Below are 7,349 nucleotides of genomic sequence, written 5' to 3' on the forward strand. Positions count from 1 at the left end.
ATCCCACATCGATTAGAGAGGTTAAGAAATATTTCTTACAGGTGTCTGAAAACCTATCAATAGTAGATACAGTTTAAAACCGTGAGGGAGATACCGAGACGTAAAGAACGAAATCAGACAATATCAACAAATGGTGGTCTTGGATTGTAACAAATGATTGGTTGGAATAGCTCAGTTGGTTAGAGCGTGTGGCTGTTAACCACAAGGGCTGGAGGTTCAAGCCCTTCTCGCGATGTGTGAATGAAGCATGCCTTATAATTGTGTTTGGTGCTTCTCCTCCCTAGTAGAAATTTTCAATCAACATCGATTTGTGATGGTCTCGTGAACGAGAACTAACTAAACAATCATGTTTTGACACTTTTAAAACGCAGTGCTGAGTTCAATTTATATCCACCACGGAACGGAACGAGTTCCATTTCTTAGCGTTGAAAATTTCAACACAATCCCCATAACGGTTGTTAGTAGATATTATCCACTTTGGCACGAGTTTTGCCTAACAATACACATGGATGGATGTCAGAAGTGGGATTTGAACCCACGCCCTCTTACAAGGACCAGAACTTGAGTCTGGCGCCTTAAACTACTCGGCCATCCTGACTACTAATTGTGCATTCCTAGATTTGTTTGGGAGGGGAATTTATCATTCCGTATATGGGTGTGTAAACGTCAACCAAGTAGACGCGTTTAAAAAATGTGAGGCTGACGACGATACGTAACGGATTAAAATAGATAATATCTATTGGTTGTTGGAGAGAGGAACGAAACAATCCTAATAAGGATGCGAAAACCTCTCCCTAATAGGCGCGTTTTAAAACTGTGAGGCTCATTGATATACCTACTGGGCAAGGATGAACAATGTCTGCTGGCAGTGGGCTTGGACTTTTAGAAATGAAATCAGAGCTAGTCACTAGGCGATGTGCCAGTGAGGGCGCTTGGCACTCAGAAGGGATCGATAGTGAGACCCTACATCGATTAGAGTGGTGAAGAAACATTTCTTGCAAGGGTCTGAAAACTTATCCATAGTAGATTCGGTTTAAAACCGTGAGGGAGATACCGAGACGTAACGAACGAAAGCAGACAATATCAACTAACGGTGGTCTTGGATTGTATGAATGATTGGCTGGAATAGCTCAGTTCGTTAGAGCGTGTGGCTGTTAACCACAAGGTTAGCGATGTGTGAATGAAGCATGCCTTATAATTGTGTCTGGTTCTTCTCTTCCCTGGTAGAAATTTTCAATCAACATCGATTTGTGATGGTCTCGTGTACGAGAACTAGCTAAACTATCATGTTTTGAAACTTTTAAAAAGCAGTGCTGAGTTCACAATTGATATCCACCATGAAACCAGTTCCATTTACTAGCGTTGAAAATTTCTACACAATTCAATTCCATAACGGTTGTTAGTAGATACTATCCACTTTGGAATGAGTTTTGCCTACCAATAAACATGAACTCAGAGCTAGTCACTAGGCGATGTGCCAGTGAGGACTCTTGGCACTCACAAGGGGTCGATAGTGAGATCCCACATCGATTAGAGAAGTGAAGTAACATTTCTTGCAAGGGTCTGATAACCTATCCATACTAGATTCAGTTTAAAACTGTGAGGGAGATACCGAGACGTAACGAACGAAAGCAGACAATATCAACTAACGGTGGTCTTGGATTGTAGTGAATGATTGGCTGGAATAGCTAAGTTCGTTAGAGCGTGTGGCTGTTAACCACAAGGTTGGAGGTTCAAGCCCTCCTTTTAGCGATGTGTGAATGAAGCATGCCGATGTGTGAATGAAGCATGCCTTATAATTGTGTTTGGTTCTTCTCTTCCCTGGTAGAAATTTTCAATCAACATCGATTTGTGATGGTCTCGTGTACGAGAACTAGCTAAACTATCATGTTTTGACACTTTTAAAAAGCAGTGCTGAGTTCACAATTGATATCCACACCACAGAACGAGTTCCATTTCTTAGCGTTGAAAATTTAGACACAATCCCATAACGGTTGTTAGAAGATATTATCCACTTAGGCACGAGTTTTGCCTAACAATAAACATGGATGGATGTCAGAAGTGGGATTTGAACCCACGCCCTCTTACGAGGACCAGAACTTGAGTCTGGCGCCTTAGACCACTCGGCCATCCTGACCACTAATTGTGCATTCCTGGATTGGTTTGGGAGGGGAATTTATCATTCCGTATATGGGTGTGTAAACGTCTCCCAAGTAGACGCGTTTAAAAACTGTGAGAATGACGACGATAGGTAACGGATTAAAATAGATAATATCTACTGGATGTTGGAGAGAGGAACGAAACAATCCTAATAAGGGTGCGAAAACCTCTCCCTAATAGGCGCGTTTTAAAACTGTGAGGCTCATGGCAATACCTACTGGGCAAGGATGAACAATGTATGCTGGCAGTGGGCTTGGACTTTTACAAATGAACACAGAGCTAGTCACTAGGCGATGTGCCAGTGAGGACGCTTGACACTCAGAAAGGGTCGATAGTGAGATCCCACATCGATTAGAGAGGTGAAGAAATATTTCTTACAAGTGTCCGAAAACCTATCCATAGTAGATACAGTTTAAAACCGTGAGGGAGATACCGAGACGTAAAGAACGAAATCAGATAATATCAACTAATGGTGGTCTTATAGTTGTGTTTGGTGCTTCTCCTCCCTAGTAGAAATTTTTAATCAACATCGATTTTGTGATGGTCTCGTGAACGAGAACTTACTAAACAATCATGTTTTGACACTTTTAATAAAAAGCAATGCTGAGTTCAATTGATATCCACCACGGAACGAGTTCCATTTCTTAGCGTTGAAAATTTCAACACAATCCCATAACGGTTGTTAGTAGATATTATCCACTTTGGCACGAGTTTTGCCTAACAATAAACATGAATGTATTGTCAGAAGTGGGATTTGAACCCACGCCCTCTTACGTGGACCAGAACTTGAGTCTAGCGCCTTAGACCACTCGACCATCCTGACTACTAATTGTGCATTCCTTGATTGTTTTGGGAGGGGAATTTATCATTCCGTATACGGGTGTGTAAACGTCTCCCAAGTAGACGCGTTTTAAAATTGTGAGGCTGACGACGATACGTAACGGATTAAAATAGATAATATCTACTTGCTGTTGGAGAGAGGAACGAAACAATCCTAATAAGGGTGCGAAAACTTCTCCCTAATAGGCGCGTTTTAAAACTGTGAGACTCATGGCAATACCTCCTAGGCAAGAATGAACAATGTCTGTTAGCAGTGGGCTTGGACTTTTACAAATGAAATCAGAGCTAGTTACTAGGCGATGTGCCAGTGAGGACTCTTGGCATTCAGAAGTAGTTGATAGTGAGATCCCAGATCATGAACAATAACTGCTAGCAGTGGGCTTGGACTTTTACAAATGAAATCAGAGCTAGTTACTTTGCACAACAAATGAAATCAGGGCTAGTTACTTGGCACAACAAATGAAATAAGAGCTAGTTACTAGGCGACGTGCCAGTGAGGACTCTTGGCATTCAGAAGTAGTTGATAGTGAGATCCCAGATCATGAACAATGTCTGCTAGCAGTGGGCTTGGACTTTTACAAATGAAATCAGAGCTAGTTACTAGGCGATGTGCCAGTGAGGACTCTTGGCATTCAGAAGGAGTTGATAGTGAGATCCCAGATCGATTAGAGAGGTGAAGAAACATAGGCGATGTGCCAGTGAGGACTCTTGGCATTCAGAAGGAGTTGATAGTGAGATCCCAGATCGATTAGAGAGGTGAAGAAACATAGGCGATGTGCCAGTGAGGACTCTTGGCATTCAGAAGGAGTTGATAGTGAGATCCCAGATCGATTAGAGAGGTGAAGAAACATAGGCGATGTGCCAGTGAGGACTCTTGGCATTCAGAAGGAGTTGATAGTGAGATCCCAGATCGATTAGAGAGGTGAAGAAACATAGGCGATGTGCCAGTGAGGACTCTTGGCATTCAGAAGGAGTTGATAGTGAGATCCCAGATCGATTAGAGAGAACGACGATGCGTAACGTATTAAAGTAGATAATATCTATTGGCTGTTGGAGAGAGGTACGAAACAATCCTAATTATGGTGCCAAAACCTCTCCCTAATATGCACGTTTTAAAACTGTGAGACTCATGACAATACCCACTGGGCAAGAATTAACAATGTCTACTAGCAGTGGGCTTGGACTTTAGCAGTGGGCTTGGACTTTTACAAATGAAATCATAGCTAGTCACTATGCGATGTGCCAGCGAGGACTTTTGGCATTCAGAAGGTGTTGATAGTGAGATCCCAGATCGATTAGAGAGGTGAAGAAACATAGGCGATGTGCCAGTGAGGACTCTTGGCATTCAGAAGGGGTTGATAGTGAGATCCCAGATCCATTAGAGAGGTGAAGAAACGTTTCTTGCAAGGGTCTGAAAACCTATCCATAGTAGATTCGGTTTAAAACTGTGAGGTTGATAACGAAGTTAAAATATCATCACTAGCCCAATAGGGTTAAGCCCAACCATTGGATGAGTGACTATATTTCTGTTAAGAAAATAATTGATTTTAGGAATAAATTTAGGAAAATGATTTAGGTATTTTAGGAAAATGTTGAGAAATTTTTGGAATAGATTTACTATATCTAGTACCCCTCCACCGACCCTAAATTTCCACATACTCAGAGTCTCTACTAAAGTTTCATGCTTATAACTCTTATATGAGTCATGGTTGTGTTTAAATACGAAATACTTAAATTTAGAAAAAATAAAAACAAATACAAAATAATTTAAAACAATGAAATGCAAATTCTAACTTAAACTAGAAATTTAAATGAGTCTACTCTATGCACGTGTCACAGTCTCTACTCGTGATACCGCCATCCTCCATACAAGTGCGCCTTGTCTTCAACTGGAAAATGATGTGGCACACGGCCTGAGTATTTCAAAGAATACTCAGTAAGTGGCCGCACTATAGGGGGCCATGCAAATGCAAACACATGCAATCATGATTTAAGGACATATCTCTAATCATCTTAAGGGGTGCCTCGACAAATTGGATGTGTAGTACTTCCCTACACACAATTCACACGTGTGAGTGTGAATCTTCAGGGTGCTCGCACACCTTTTGTCCCTCTAGTCAAGCTAATCTGTAGCGACGTCCAGAGGTCAGCGAAACTCCATAGTGTCATGCACCTCATGAACACCCTCATCTGTGTGCATTTGTGCTCGTGCACATTCGCACTCATCATCATACTGTGCGCATCCGCACTCATCATCTCTAAAGGAAGTAGCCCTATGCTTATGATTATACAATATGCATGAGGTCCCTCTAAATCCATCATAATGTCTCTTCTGACACAACCTTCTAGTCTCATCTCTTTGTTAATCTAGGTAATACATACTCATGGATATTTATATTAATATCATTTTCATGCTCTTAAAGTTGTGTCCTATGTCGATCTAATGACATGATGCAATATGGCACTCATCATCATATAACATGCTCAATATGGAAAACATCATCATATTAAGGTAAAACATCATGCAATCATCATACTCATCATATTAAGGTAAAACATCACGCAATCATCATACTCATCATATTTCCATAAAGTGCATCAAGCATATCAAATACGTCATTCATCGAAATATATATATACTATGCACATCATCAAACATCATAACTCATACATTATCATACACTCGTACATCATCATATACTAGTATACGACATCATACATCGTCATAACTCATACATCATCACATACTATCATATGATATCGTCCGACACAGTTCATACATTATCATAATTTATACAATTTTTAGTCTATCCTATAGTAAGTTCACTTACCTGATTAGCTTAGGCGAGTGTTATCAATTTATCCTTAATGAAAGTTCGATTTTGTCCTTTGTATTCAAGTCAACCTATATGAATCCATGATATCAATTTCCCGTTCAACTTTCTAACTCTTACAATGGTTCATGTGCTAGACTTCATGCGAGCATTAAAGACTTTGTATGAGTAAAGTCTTGGAACGGTTATAACATCCATCTATATAATATATATATATATATAACTCTATTTTTATTAAGATTTCATTTTCTAGTATTACCATCTTAAGAATTTGATGGAATTATTTGAAGTGACAGTATTTCGTGCTTTCTTGCCATTTGATATTTAATTTGACCTTTCATTTTCTATATGTACTCTCCTTATCTTTTAATATTTGTTGCCTTATGATATTTCTGATCTTTCATTTTTTTGTTGCCGTCTAATATTTATGATCTTTCATTTTCTTATTGATATTTAATCTGATCTTCCATTTTCTTTGTGTGTACATGTACCTCCCTTTATTTTTTAATTTGTGTTCAGAAATATTTTCTCTTACTTCCAAATCTTTCACATTTATTATTAGCCAATTTTTAATCAGTTCTTTACTCTTAATTTTTTTTTTTTGTTTTATTTTGTTGTTAATAGTATTATGTATTTTCCCTTTTTTTTCTTTTGATTTTGTTAGGCCTTTCTCCTGCCTATTTTTATTCTCTATATTCTAATGGATTCTTCTTCCCCAAATCTTTCATGTTTCTATATTTTTGTTTTCTTGTTTCAATTTTGGATTCTCTGTATTTTTCTTCCTTGTATTCTAATGGATCTTTCTTTACGAATCTTTCCTGTTTCTTTATTATTATTATTTTTTTATTCTTGATTTACATTCATAGATAGTATTAGTTTCTAATTTAATCATCATTTAGCTAATGATTTACCATAATTCATACAAAATTATTGACCTAAATAATTGTGAAGTCAAGATTTTAGATATAATTGGTTGTGATTTCCTAGAATGAAATTTAGGATAAACTAAAAGGAATGATTTAATGTGTACTATTACAACCACACCCCTCTTCAGTAAATCTACGCCTACCGGTGAAGGCCATTTTCATTTTCTACGGGTGAAGGCCATTTTCGTTTTTCTCAAATCTGACGTTTTTTTTTCATTCTGTTTTATTTTTTTCTTTTCCAAGAATAACAACATCTCTCTCATGGAAATTTACCATTTTTGTTTTGTTTTTTTAGAATTGTTTGACAATTGGAGGAGGTGTTGAGACAGTTGTGGAAGAAGTTTGGTTGTATTAGTGGAGAGATGGTATTATTTACGATTTTATTATTATTTATTTATTCTATTCTATTTTATTTTGTACCGTTGTTCGAACCATACTTAGTTCATAAATCCCAAGCTATACAAAGTAGTAGTCTATAGAGTGTTTTGTAAATCTCTTCTCGATTGATCTTAATAAAGTGTGCGAGTGTTTCCTATAGAGAGTTGTGTTCAACAATCTGGTATCAGAGCCAAGTTAGTGTGGGTTATCT

At 38.1% G+C, this 7,349-nt stretch overlaps 4 non-coding genes across 4 annotated transcripts; 1 reads left to right on the forward strand and 3 right to left on the reverse strand.

Moving 5' to 3' along the window:
• Positions 1-514: 514 nt before the first annotated feature.
• TRNAL-CAA lies at positions 515-598 on the reverse strand. The gene has a single exon. It is a non-coding gene; the product is annotated as a tRNA-Leu (tRNA).
• A 1,080-nt stretch (positions 599-1,678) lies between these two features.
• TRNAN-GUU lies at positions 1,679-1,752 on the forward strand. The gene has a single exon. It is a non-coding gene; the product is annotated as a tRNA-Asn (tRNA).
• Positions 1,753-2,053: 301 nt separating this feature from the next.
• Positions 2,054-2,137, reverse strand: TRNAL-CAA. Its single transcript has one exon. It is a non-coding gene; the product is annotated as a tRNA-Leu (tRNA).
• Positions 2,138-2,899: 762 nt separating this feature from the next.
• Positions 2,900-2,983, reverse strand: TRNAL-CAA. The gene has a single exon. It is a non-coding gene; the product is annotated as a tRNA-Leu (tRNA).
• Between the last annotated feature and the right edge of the window lie 4,366 nt (positions 2,984-7,349).

Source organism: Cucurbita moschata, unplaced genomic scaffold, assembly GCF_002738365.1.
Source record: "Cucurbita moschata cultivar Rifu unplaced genomic scaffold, Cmos_1.0 Cmo_Scf00163, whole genome shotgun sequence".
NCBI lineage: Eukaryota > Viridiplantae > Streptophyta > Magnoliopsida > Cucurbitales > Cucurbitaceae > Cucurbita > Cucurbita moschata.